Genomic DNA, 13681 nt, shown 5'->3' on the forward strand with positions numbered 1-13681 from the left:
TATTTCCATTGGTAGTTGGTCTTTCTCAACAATTTTATTCAATTTTTGCAGTTCTTCGAACAAATCTTTTGTTTTTATAATACTAGGATGAAGAATGTTCAGTCTGGAAAATTGTATTGAGTTTTCAACATCTTGCAAAAATGAATTTATGATTTCAAATGTATTGATTATCTGATTCAAGATGTCTTTGATGAACATAGAGTTTTCTTTATACGTTTGATTTTGAACAATTTTTTCTATTCGATTCCAAAAGCCTTTCGTTTTGTTTCACTTGCTGAACTGTACTATTGAACTGATCAATTAATGAGATTGAGAGTGAGTTTTGCTTCTTGATGTTCGTTACTAGATTATTTTGATTATCTCGTGATTATTTGATCAGACGGTCATATTTTTCACCATCGTTGGAATCTAAATTTCCTGTGATTAACTTGAAAATGGATCCAATGCCGTTTATAAGACCGCGCTTTGTTCTGAGTGTATGTGGTTAAATATTGTTGAGTTTCAGTCACCCCCTTTTCCGAAAATTCTAGTATTTTTAAATAGTTAGATGCGTCCCATGAGTAGTCTTTGTGACCGCCTACAAGTGTCCTTATATTTTTTGAATGAAATTTCAGTTTATTTACCTCCATGTTTATTGGATTTAAATCATAATAATGAATAAGTGAATATGCGTGCGTTTCGACTTTGGCTGTTCCAAGTTTGAGAGGAATAAATCCTGGGTTGTTCTTTAGGTTTTGTTTAGATATATTTTTCTGGAGTCCGAGAGTTCCAGATAATCTGAAGAAGTAATCAATTTTTAATGGGAGATGGGTATTTTTTGAGGGGACGTTTTAAATTGTCCATGTGAATTTTTTGGTGGTTTTCTATAGAAACTGTTTTCATTGTATGATCGACCGTTTTAATTTGAGTTGGTTTTTGAAATTTATTTGCATCCTTTTGCCTAATGTTTTTTCATATAAACTTTTTGTTTGGTTTTGAATACAATGGGATCATCGCGTTTTTTATTTTCTCGTTCTACTATCTTTTCCTTTCGCTCTATTAGATCCGAGTTTATTTTGGAATAGAGGAGTTTTGATCGTTCTTTGTGATCATTGGTGTAATCATTTAGTAATTCCCGATCAATATCAATATTGAAAGGATCATTGGTTGTGACCACTTATGATGTCAATTGCCTTGAGTTTCGTGACCGAATGTATAGAGTGGTTGTATGTCGAAATTGCGTTCATTTTCATTTTTGAAGGGGTTTTCAAAAATCTTCTAGTATTGAGTAAACGAATGTGTTCTAGAATGGTAGAATGGAACCGTTCTATCATTCCATTGGATTGCGGATGGTGTGGTAATATGGAATGAACTTCGACTTTGTGTAAAGCCAGGAGTTCCGAAATGAGGAAGTTATTGAATTGCGTACCGTTGTCAATGATAATTCGTTTGAGGATACCAATTTGAGAAAAAAATTGTACCTGTCAAGGAGTTGACTAGGTATGCCTGGGCGTACTTTGAAAAACTGTCTATGATTATGAGAAATTTTCTACTTTCGATAGTAAATGTATCCATATGTATGATTTCGAATGATTTGGTTGCTGTAGGGGTGATGTTGAGCTTCATTTTGATGGAATTTTGCTCATATTTGCTTTGTTGGCAAATAAGACATTGATTAATAAATGTGTGAATGGTTTCTTTTATGTTCGGCCAGTTATGTTTTTCCTTGATTCTTGCGAAAGTTTCATCAACACCCCGGTGAGTTGACTTACCTTCATATTGGTTTTTGATAATTTCTTGAACGTCCAGAAGCTTTTTGGTATACCTTTTGAATTTTATAGAAGGACATTTGAAATATTTTTGAATTGTTGCCGAAAATGGTTCATAAAGTTCGGGGCTTTCAAAATAGACATGGTACTGTACTCCTGGGGCGACATATTCTCTGATAAAATTCAAAATATCGTTTTCTGTATTATTTTGCGATATTTGTACATGAATTCTCATCTTTTTCTCGAACAGAATGGTAGTTTTAGGTTTAGCCGGAGAATGGAGAACTGAGCTTATAATAAACTGATTGAGCCCTAGGTTCACGGCACACTGCGCTATTGGAATTGCTACAACAGGGTTCTGTTCAGCATTTGAGTGAATAGTATCATCTGTTTTCGCGTTCTGGTAGGGGTTCATCTTCTTTTTGTTCGATATTAGGTTGCAATGGTGAAGAAATGTCATTTCTTCCATTACCTGTGGAAGGTAATTCATTGTCTTCGTGTATTCTGGGTTCTGGTAGAGGTTCATCTCCTGTACGTTCGGTATCAGGTTGAACTTGTAAAGAAAGATTGTCATTTTCTGTGTGACTTTTCGGAGGTAACTCGTTGTCCGTATTATTTACATGCATTTCGTTAGGGGGAATCATGATGGGAGAATATTCAGTGTCCAGATTGGGTTCTCCAATAATCAAAATATCGGAAGAGGGTTGATAATCCGGGGTTTCAAGGCAACGACTTACTGGGTTCCCTTGACCACTGAAAGTGACACTTTGATTTGTTAGACGTTGTGATTCGTCTAGTATGTCATCCAATTCCTCCCAAAAGGTTATGTTGTCCTTAGTCGGCATTGGTGTTCAACTTGCCTTTTTTGTAGATTATGGTATAATCTTATTCCTCTAGTTTAATCCGCCATCTCAGCAATTTTGATTTGGGGTCCTTCAGAGAGAATAATCACTGAAGGGGTTTGTGGTCAGTGACGATATTGAATTTTCGTCCAAACAGATATGAGTGGAAGTATTTGGTAGGCCATACGATCGGGAGAAGCTCTTTCTCAATGACTGAGTAATTTTGCTCAGAGTCATTCAGGGTCCGAGATGCGTATGCAACTGGAAGGTCTTGGCTATAGGGCCTTGAGGAAGGACAGCTCCTAGGGCGAATTTACTTGCGTCCGTGGTGAGATTGAAAGGTTTAGAAAAGTCGGTGTACTGCAAAATCGGATCGTTGATTAACAAGTTTTTGCAGGTATTGGAACATTCCAAAAACTCTACATTATGTTCGATTTTTGCGCCTTTCTTCAGGCATTTGGTTAATGGTTTCGTTAGTCTAGCAAAATTATTGATGAAGCGTCGATAGTAACCTAACAAACCCAAGAATCCTATGATCTGTTTGGTAGTTTTTGGGACAGGGAAATTTTTGATGGCTGTGACTTCATCTGGATTTGGCTTGACACCTTCGGGAGTCACCACATGTCCCAGATAGGCTACTTCCTTTCGTAGGAATTCCGATTTATTCAGCTGAATTTTGAAGTTTGAGCTTCTCAGCCTGTTGAAGATAGATTTAAGGCTCTCAAGGTGTTTGGAGGGAAGTCGAGAGGGAAGTCGAGAAGATAATAATATCGTAGAGGTATACCAAGCACTTTTCGTTCTGGATACCACGAAGGATATTATCCATTACGCGCTGAAAGGTAGCTGGCGCGTTTTTCAAACCAAATGGCATCCTCAGGTACTCATAATGGCCATGTTCCGTATTAAAAAGTGGTTTTTTCAATATCGTCCTCTTCCATTTCAATTTGATGGAAGCCACTGGCCAGGTCGAGTGTTGTGAAATACTGACATTTTCCCAGTTTGTCCAGAAGATCTGCGATGTTAGGTAAAGGGTATTTGTCATCTATCGTTTTGTCATTGAGCTTGCGATAGTCAACAACAACCCTCCATTTTTGCTTCCCAGAAGCATCAACCTTTTTGGGTACCACCGAAATTGGCGATGACCAAGGAGAATTGCTTGGCCAAATAATTTTCTGGTCGAGCATTTTTTGATCTGATTTTCGACTTCTTGCTTGTGTATAAATGGGTACTGGTATGATTTTGTATACACCGGTATTTCATCAGATGTTCTGATTTGGTGCTTCACACGACTCTTAAATGTAAGCGGGGTGTTTTCATAATGAAATATGTCAGAGAATTCTTTGCACAGCGAAAGTATCTTAAATCTTTCCTCGCCATTCGAATGGTCACATCGTATTTTTGGAAATCTAAATTTTGCTTAGGGGAATCAAATTGGAAATCAAATTTTTCAGCAGCGATTGGTTCTGAAAAATTCAGGGTTACTGGTTTGGTGGTGTTGTAGTGAGAGCTCTACCTTTATTTGCAACAGTTATAATATCTCACAACGTTATGGAAACATTGGTGAGGTATTATTATTTCACCATTCTGAATTGATGTTTTGATCTGTATCACTTGCTCAGATCTTGGAGTGATCGTGATTTAATTGAGATCGCTTTTTGTTTTTTCAAACTTCAGTTTTATTTTCGCATATGGAGTGATAAGATAGCGATTACCAAAATCTAGGTTAGCTTGCAAAAGTTTAAAATTGTCAAGACCAATTAATCCTTTGAAAATGTCATGAAATTTGAAAAGGAAAAATTTTGAATGTTTTTGTTGTGGCAAATTGAATAATTTTGAAGAGGGCATAGATGCGCTATATTCATGAGCTGATTTTTGGAAAACCGTGGAAACAATAAACGGGTCGTATTTAATTAGATTTGGAAACAGTTTTTGAGCAATTTCTGGATCTATAAAAGATTTCGTGGAGCCTGAATCAATGAGAAATTTTGCGTCATATTCCGTAAATGTTATATATGATAATTCGCTAGAACTAGAATTATTGAAAGAAATGATTCGCGAAACTAGGTTTGTGGTTGACATTTCCTGAAAGTTTAGCTCAGAATTGTCGAAGTTACTTTCCTGATTTTCATATTCGCAATACAGAAATTCGTCAAAATGTTCGTTATAATCTTCTTTAGCGTAATATTCTTGTTCGCTATAATTTGGATCATTTTGAGTGTCACTAACTATCGTATTAAATAATTCCTCTGATATGAAATTTCTTTGAGGTTGATTTTGAAATGGGTTTGAGGGACCTGATCAATAATTAGGGGCGTTTCTTGTCGAAACACTCATTGGTACTGGTTTATCTGTTTGATATGTATTTCTGGTAGATACACTCATGGGTGTAGGTTTTGTAAAGTTCTGATTTTGATTTTGATTGGGCCTGAAAACGTTTCTGTTTTAATATGATTGATTGATTTTGCTGTCTGAAAAAGTTATTTGGTGTACTATAATTATTGATAGGAGAAGAATTTGGCTGTCTGATCTGAATTGGTGTTCTAGAAGATTGAAAGTTTGGCCTAAATGTATTCTTATTTGAGAAATTTTGAAAGTAATGTACATTGTCTTCCTGTAACACAAACTGCAATGCTTCACTGAGAGATTTGGTTTACATACAACGTATTGTAGTACCCAAGGGTTCCTTGAGCCCAGAAAGAAAGGTTTCCAATGCCAAATTGCTATATAAATCTCATTTACACCTTTTAGATTCTGTTGTGATTTCGTGAACGTCGATATAATTGCACAATAGGTTCAATATATTCAAAAACCTAACATAGAACTGTTGATGTTTTTCATTAGGGGATTGCCTAAGCATAACCATGTCTCTGTTTAGGCGAGTTTCATCCCTTTGATCGGCAAAGTTTCTGGTTAATGTAACTTTAAGTTCTTTCCAATTTGAAACATTCTGTATATTAGCTACAACTTTAGCATTGCCTGATAATTTTGAAATGAGACAGTTCAGTAAATGAACATTTCGAAAGCTTGTCGGTTCAGCCACATTATAAAAAGTAATAATTATTGAATCACAAACTGCTAGATATCTATTTGAATCATTAGGATTGCCGTCGAATTCAGGCACACACCTAAGGTATTCTGAGTTGAATTGATTAGCCATTTTTATATTTGAACTACTAGAAGAATTAGGCAAAGAAACTGAAGAGTCAGCTGAAGGGTTTTCGTTATTCAAATTTAACTTTCCAAGAGTTTGAGATAAGTTATCAATAGACATTCAAAAATTACGACTTACATTAAAATTTTAAGAACTTTGATCATCCTTTATAAGGTAGACGACTGGTTCCTCGATTTTTGATTTCCAGAAAGACTTCCTCGCGAGACTGAACGATTCTGTTCCACTACCCGATGATCTGCCTGTTAAGGGTAGCTAAAGGTCCACGATGGATTGGGTTTCTTGAAGTTTGAAGAGCCACTCCTTCACAAACACCTCCACGAAACAAAACAACAAGTTGAATACCCGATAAATCGTTGAAACGAAAACTGAACGTTCGATACGTTCAATTTCGAGTATCCTACTGACTGCGCCAAATATAACTTTCGGATGTCAGAGTCCTTTTTTAAAAATTAATTTTATTAACAAAAATAGATGTTAACGGTGTGAGAACAAAATTTTAACTGAATTACAAAAGTATTCTTCCCATGGAGATAAGATTGCTTGCACATCAGTTTCCCAGAATCGCGAAATTTTGCTTCAGCATGGTCAGTGGTTCACATGGGAACGGACGATATAATTCGTGTTTACGGGCGATATAATTCGTGTTTCGATCACCAAGTGATCATGTTGAAGAGAAATATCAAACAAACAATACTTACAAAGCTATCCTTATTCATAACATAGATACCTGTTCTAGGTACTTGCGTCTTGTCTTGAATTAATTTTAGAATTTGCCATATCTACTTGTCTTAAATTAATTTCACATATTACCTCATCTACTAGTCTAGAATTAATTTTACAATGTGTCTTTATTCAATAGAAATGTGAATCTAATAATTGAAATATTGAAAGCTATATAAAATCAATTTCACAAATTGCCTTATCTACTAGTCTTGAATTAATTTTACGATGTGTCCTTATGCAACAGTTAGGCAATCTGTTAGACACATTGTAAAATTAATTTAAGACTAGTAGATAGGGCAATATGTGAAATTAATTTTATATAGCTTTTAATATTTCAATTATTAGATTTACCTTTCTATTACATAAGGATACATTGTAAAATTAATTCAAAACTAGTAGATGAGGCAATATGCGAAATTAATTTTATATAGCTTATGATATTTCAATTATCAAATGTACCTGACTGTTACATAAGGACACATTGTGAAATTAATTTGAGACAAGTAGATAAGGACATTCAAACCGCAGGTATCTAGAACAGGTATCTATGGTATAAATAAGGGTAGCTCTGTAAGTATGGTTAGTTTGATCTACCTGTTGAAGATAATCACTTGGTGATCGAAACACGTGTTGAGTTGTTAAAATAACGGTTTGGAGTTAGGAAAAAACTCCATGAATATTGATTTTTCAATAGTAAAGAATTTTGAAACTGTTCTATATTGCTTTTGTGAAAAAATAATTTTTTCATAGAATAGTTTTTGGATGGAGTATTATATTCTATGTCAAGTATTTGGCTCTAATGGTCTGATAATATTGACTGATGTACAAGGCATTTAAGGAATAGATCAGATGAACTGCTGCAACATTATGCTTGAATTTGATATTAAAGTTCCCGCATACTATCAGATATTCATTTCGGGTACTGCAGAAGTCCAGATGTACCGTCAGTTTTCCGTCAGAAAAACTCTAAGCTACCATTTGGTGACCTGTAACCACATTATAATATACATATAAATAATATACATATAATATACATACGAATTTTGACTTAACAAAAAGTTTTCTCAAATTGTTCTCTATTTGGTTTATACGGCTAGTGGCTGTATTTATTTGTTGACCAAGTTTTCTGTATACAGGGTGTTGATTAAGTATGTATCATAAATTCAACAGACGATTCTTTAGGTAATTTAAAGACGAAATGTTCATATAAACATGGGTCCGCAAATCCTTCGTTCTCAAGATACAGGGTATCAAAATAAATAAAAAAAGTTATTCGTAAATATCCTTAATATTCTCCACCTAATTTTGTTGTAATCTGGCAATGGCATTTATAACATTGAGGAGCTAACTTAGACCGAATTTGATTCAATTTATCAAGTCCAGTGGCGTCTCGAGCGGGATTTGAACGAATATTTTTGACTTAAAAATGTACGCTACTAACTTTTGTGCAATTTCCATCATTTCTTTGGATTGAGCAATTGGAAATACAATTTTTTTTGTATCTTGAATTTTTTTCGTATCTTGCTTAGTTTTAAAGAAAACAAGTTGACCTAATTGCATATCCCTGGACCTGACAAAGAATAATATGGAGAATTAAATGTTTCTTCTGGAAATTATTATTTTTACAATTTTTCATTACTAATTATGTAACAAAAACAACAAATAATAAATAACATTAACATCTAGACTAACGAATTCCACTGAATTAAGTGTTGAAAATGGCCTCCTTCGGCTTCAATACAACCATCTAGCCGCCGCATCATTGATGCGGCTTGCGTTGGAAACCTAATTGCATATCCCTGGACCTGACAAGAAATAATATGGGAAATTAAATGTTTCTTCTGGAAATTATTATTTTTACAATTTTTCATTACTAATTTATGTGACAATAACAACAAATATTAAATAACATTAACATCTAGACTAACGAATTGCACTAAATTAAGTGTTGGAAATGGCCCCCTTCGGCTTCAATACAACCATCTAGCCGCCGCATCATTGATGCTGGTTGGCTTGGAAAACGATCGCAGCATTCAATAAACAACTTGACAGTTGTTGTCAACTTTAATTAATTTATAATTGTTATAAAAAGTGTGTTTAGTGGTTATTCTTTGAACCATTTTTGTAAAACATGGTTCAATTTACTAACAGTGAAATGACAGATATGCATTTCTGTTATGGAATGGCTCACGGAAACTCGAATGCTGCAAGACGCATTTACCCTGAAAGATTTTCTCAGCGTGTAGTGCCTAATAGAAGAACTTTGGTACGTCTCCATGCACGACTTTCTGAAACAGGCAGCTTTAAAAGATCGACGGTTATTATTGCCTGCAACGGTACGAACAGTTCAAATTGAAGAAGCTGTTTCAAATGAGATTGAAGTAAATTCTCATACCAGTACTCGGAAAATAGCTGAAGAACTTAATATTATCCATGTCACAGTGTGGCAGATTTTAAGAGCCCAGCAGCTATATCCCTATCACATGCAACGTGTGCAAGCTCTATTTCCCAGAGATTTTCCTGTAAGACTAGCTTTTCCTAATTGGTTACGCGGTAAAATAAGAAGAAATCCAGACTTCCTAAGTCGAATATTGTTTACAGATGAAGTTTGTTTTTCTCGCAATTCAATTATTAAGTTCCACAACAATTATATTTGGACAGAAAACAATCCACACGCCATGATAGAAAATAATTTTTATGAACAGTTTTCATTTAATATTTGGATTGGAATTGTCGGTGACCATCTCATTGGGCCTCACTTCCTTCCACCTAGACTCAATGGAGAAGAATACCGAAGGTTTGTAGAATTTGTTTTACCTGGACTTTTAGAAGAAATTCCAGTCATGGAAAGATTTCGTATAAGGTACATGCATGATGGTGCTCTACCACACTTAATTGTAGTGGCACGGCAATTTTTGGATGAACATTACCATAATCGCTGTATTAGGAGATCAGGCCCACACCTATGGCCACCTCGCTCGCCCGAAATGAATTCCTCAGATTATTTTCTCTAGGGACACCTTAGAGCGTTGGTATACAAGACTGCTATACAAAGTGAAGAGGATTTACGGAATAAAATCATTAATTCATGTGACATAATAAAAAATACGCCAGGTATTTTCAGAAGAGTGTGAAATTCAATGATGCGGCGGCTAGACAGTAATATTGAAGCTGAAGGAGGTCATTTCCAACACTTAATTTAGTGCAATTCGTTAGTCTAGATGTCAATGTTATTTAATATTTGTTGTTATTGTTACATAATTAGTAATGAAAAATTGTAAAAATAATAATTTTCGAAAGAAACATTTAATTCCCTATATTATGTGAGGTGTAGGGATATGCAATTAGGTCGACTTTTTTTTCATAAAAACTAAGCAAGATACAAAAAAATTTCAGGAGCCAAAAAAATTGTTTTTCTAATTGCTCAATCCAAATAAATAATGAAAATTGCAAGAAAGTCAGTGGCGTACATTTTTAAGTCAAAAATATTCGTTCAAATCCCGCTCGAGACGCCACTGGACCTAATAATTCGAATCACGTTTGAGCTAAATTAGCTCCTCAATGTTATGAATATCATTGCCAAATTACAACAAAATTAGATGAAGGATATTTAAGATATTTACGACTAACTTTTTTTTAATTTTTATTTCAACACCCTGTATCTTGAGAACGAAGGATTTGCGGACCCATGTTTATATGAACATTTTGTTTTAAAATTACCTAAAAAAACATCTGTTGAATTTACATACATGTGAATTACGTATACATACTTAATTAACACCCTGTATAACTGTTCCTTCACCTCGATTTTAGTTTCGGCAATAGCTACTAGCAAGTGAGTTGCTATTCAGATTGCTCAGTTCTATCTCCCCTTCCCTACACCAATGTTCTGATACTCAGAAAATATTAGGGCTTAATTTCACCAGAAGGACCTCAATTTTTTGAACTTTGTACCTAATATTACATTCAGATGCATTAGTCTCAGTTTTCCTGTATTTGAGCTCAGATTAATTATATCGGGTTTAACTCGCAATGGTAAGAAAGAAGTCTCAAAATGATGATGCCTTCAGCACGAGCTAATATCCACCACATGCTGGCGATATCTGTCACGATGCTGTTTAATGAGACTCATAAGCTCGACCTTAACCATGTCCTCGTAAAATGGAATTCCTTTTTGTCCTAACCAACTCTGCATGTCTGCTTTTCTGGTGGTCATAGTTGGCAGCTGTTCTACTAATCGACTGTGATAAGAAGTGTTACCCATTACTATTACCGAATTTGGCTCGACACGTGAAAGAAAGGATTCAAACCATCCTTCAAAGCATTGGGCGTCCATGTCTTCGTGATTATCCCGCGGTTTTTCGGATGGAAAAATTAATGCACTATCATCTAAAAAGCCACTCTCGCTACCTCTATGGGCGACAATTAGTCGTTGCCCTTTACCCGTTGGTCCGCGTCACCCTGTTGATAAACCGTCCACAAATGCTTGACGATAACTAGTTACAGTAGTATCTTGCCTGATCTTAGATACTGTGTGACCAGCATTCACCCACGTTCCGTCCAGATAATAAATCTTTTTGTGAGCAGAACGCATTTCTCTAATAGAGCGAAGATATCTCCATCGCCATAAGACTATATCTTCCCTTTCTATTAAGACAGATTTACGGGATCGTTCAGTATATATAAATTTTAAATCTTCTTTTATTATTTTCCTTATCTTCTCTTTGCTCATTTTTGGAATGAAATCATTATCCATTACCTTCGTCCTAATGGATTCGAGGGTTGGCGCTTTATTCTCAAAAAAGAAAGAATGAATGGTATAGCGTACAAAATTTTTCTGGTACTCGTCCAATTCAATTTTTTTTCTACCACGACAATGTACTTTTGGAGCTTGCACAACCCCAGTCACCTTTTTTTCACGTACAATTCGTTCAATTGTCGACACGGATATTCCCTTTAAAAATGAACACTGGGTTACAGCTTCCACTGTACGGAGTGTATTTTTTAAATTTTCGTACTCTCTATAGACAATCTGTTTTTCTTCTAACGACATGAACTTCCGCTTCCTTTGTACATTACTTGGACCTGATATGGCATCCATTTTAATATTATGAAAAAAATAATATTCAATTATATTATTCAGCTTTTTGTCAGTTGTTCACTTGATAATTTTTTGCCAAAAAAATTATCCTATCAAATTTGTCTATTTCTAGTCATGTGTGTCGAAATAACCAATGAAACCATCATTACACTGATAACTACCCATGGATAGTTTTCACGGGTAGTTATCACTTATGTCATGACATTGCTAAGCAACCAACACAATAAAGTTGTTTGACATTTCAGTAATTCAATTTATTTCGAAAATGTCACTTTCTCGCTTTGGTGTTCAAAATGATGCGGCAATTGACAAAATCATTGAAGAAAATACACCAAAAAAATACTGTCAATAGTAAAAAATACACTTGGAAAATATTTATGGAGTTTTGTGACGCCAGAAAATATGAATTGGATGGAAATCGTACTCTCGAAGAGCTTGCATTAATACTCAAGGGGCGATTAATATGAGAAAAAAGGATAGCACAGAGTTTAAGGAGGCTACTGTTAAAACCGTATGGAATATAACAAGCAAATTATTACAAGAAAAGTATTACAAGGAGTATAATATCATGCTACACGCCTTTAAAAGTGTTGCATTCAAACAAGCGCGGAATGCACGCGACGCAGCACGAAGAAATTTACAAGCAGATCCCACTAAAGGCAAAACAAGCTCAGTACCATTAACTTCAAATGAAATGAGTAAAATTATAAACTTTTGGGATGAAAATACCCCTATAGGACTCCTACGCAAATTTTATCACATAGCAGCGGAGGAATTGGCTTGGAGAGGTGGTGAAGGTGCTGCTTGCTTAGTTGATTATTTTCATATCACGGAATATCATTATACGAATTGTTCTTTTAATAACTGTGTGTTCAATAAATAATTTTGTTCGAATTGCAAAAAATTTTCTCACCGAATATCCCTCGAGAATTGATAAATAACTCATAATTTTATCACAACTTCCTCAAGCACGTTATTTTAGGTAACATCCCTCCGCCTTCGGCGTCGGGATGTTACCAAATAACGTGCTTTCGAAAACTGTGATAAAATTATTTCGTTAGTTATCAATGTCGTTGGGATATTATAGCTAAAAACAACCTTAACAACCTCAAAAACTATTTTAATGTTGTTGTATTTTGAAAAATACCTTATTTTGAGATTTTCACTAGAACAGATTAACAAATCCGCAACACGTGTATCGCTGCACAGTAGCTTTTTTAAGCGTGTTCAGTGACAAACTGAATTCTACATACATTGTGATTCATATATATTTTTTGAAATATTACTATCTACCTAGAAATTAATAATATTCTAGGAACTAATTAATTACAGTTATACCTGAGTTTAAAGAAACATTTGTACCTGAGTTTGAAGACTAGGTCAACTAATTATCTCACAATAAAGTGTGAATGTGATGAAAATCTATTATAATGTATTTTGAAAAACAAGTATCGTCCAACTCTATCTTATATTTTGAAGTTAATAAATATAATAGTCTATTTAATAAATATAATAAAATATATTTAATCAATACAAAACAAAGTCACCTCCATAAGAAACAGAACACATTACGCCTATGCAGATAAGGACCCTTGATAATGAAGAAACCGAATTACTCTTTATGGCAACTGAAGGGCGCAAATATAATAGACCTGCGGAGTGTTGATCAGTTTACCGATGTTTCAAAGTATTTAACAAACTGGTTCACCCATTCGCTCGTACCTCCTATCGATATGCAGAAGCTATCTTGTTACGGGGGCGATGGCGATGCATAGACAATAAAAATTACTCCGGTAAGAATTTAGTTCTGACATTTAACATTGTTGCCGTTAGCTCTCAGTTCAATTTGTATATGAGTTACCTCCAATTGAAAATTGTTATACTATAGAAAGGAAGACGAACTGGGAAATTTTCATACCAGGAAAAATTAAACATTCAGTGTACTGGGTATGCAAAAACTAACCATCTATATCCAATTATTAGGCATTTGTCATTTACTTTATCTGTGCGATTCTGATCAAATTTTGCTTAGCATTCGAGAAAGGCATCAGAGGAATTTTTCGAAACGTCATTCAAGGGGAGTATTTATTCATTC

This window comes from Leptinotarsa decemlineata, unplaced genomic scaffold (genome assembly GCF_025532065.1).
Source record: "Leptinotarsa decemlineata unplaced genomic scaffold, Ldec_3_MD MMD2_tig00000505_RagTag_RagTag, whole genome shotgun sequence".
Classification (NCBI taxonomy): Eukaryota; Metazoa; Arthropoda; class Insecta; order Coleoptera; family Chrysomelidae; genus Leptinotarsa; species Leptinotarsa decemlineata.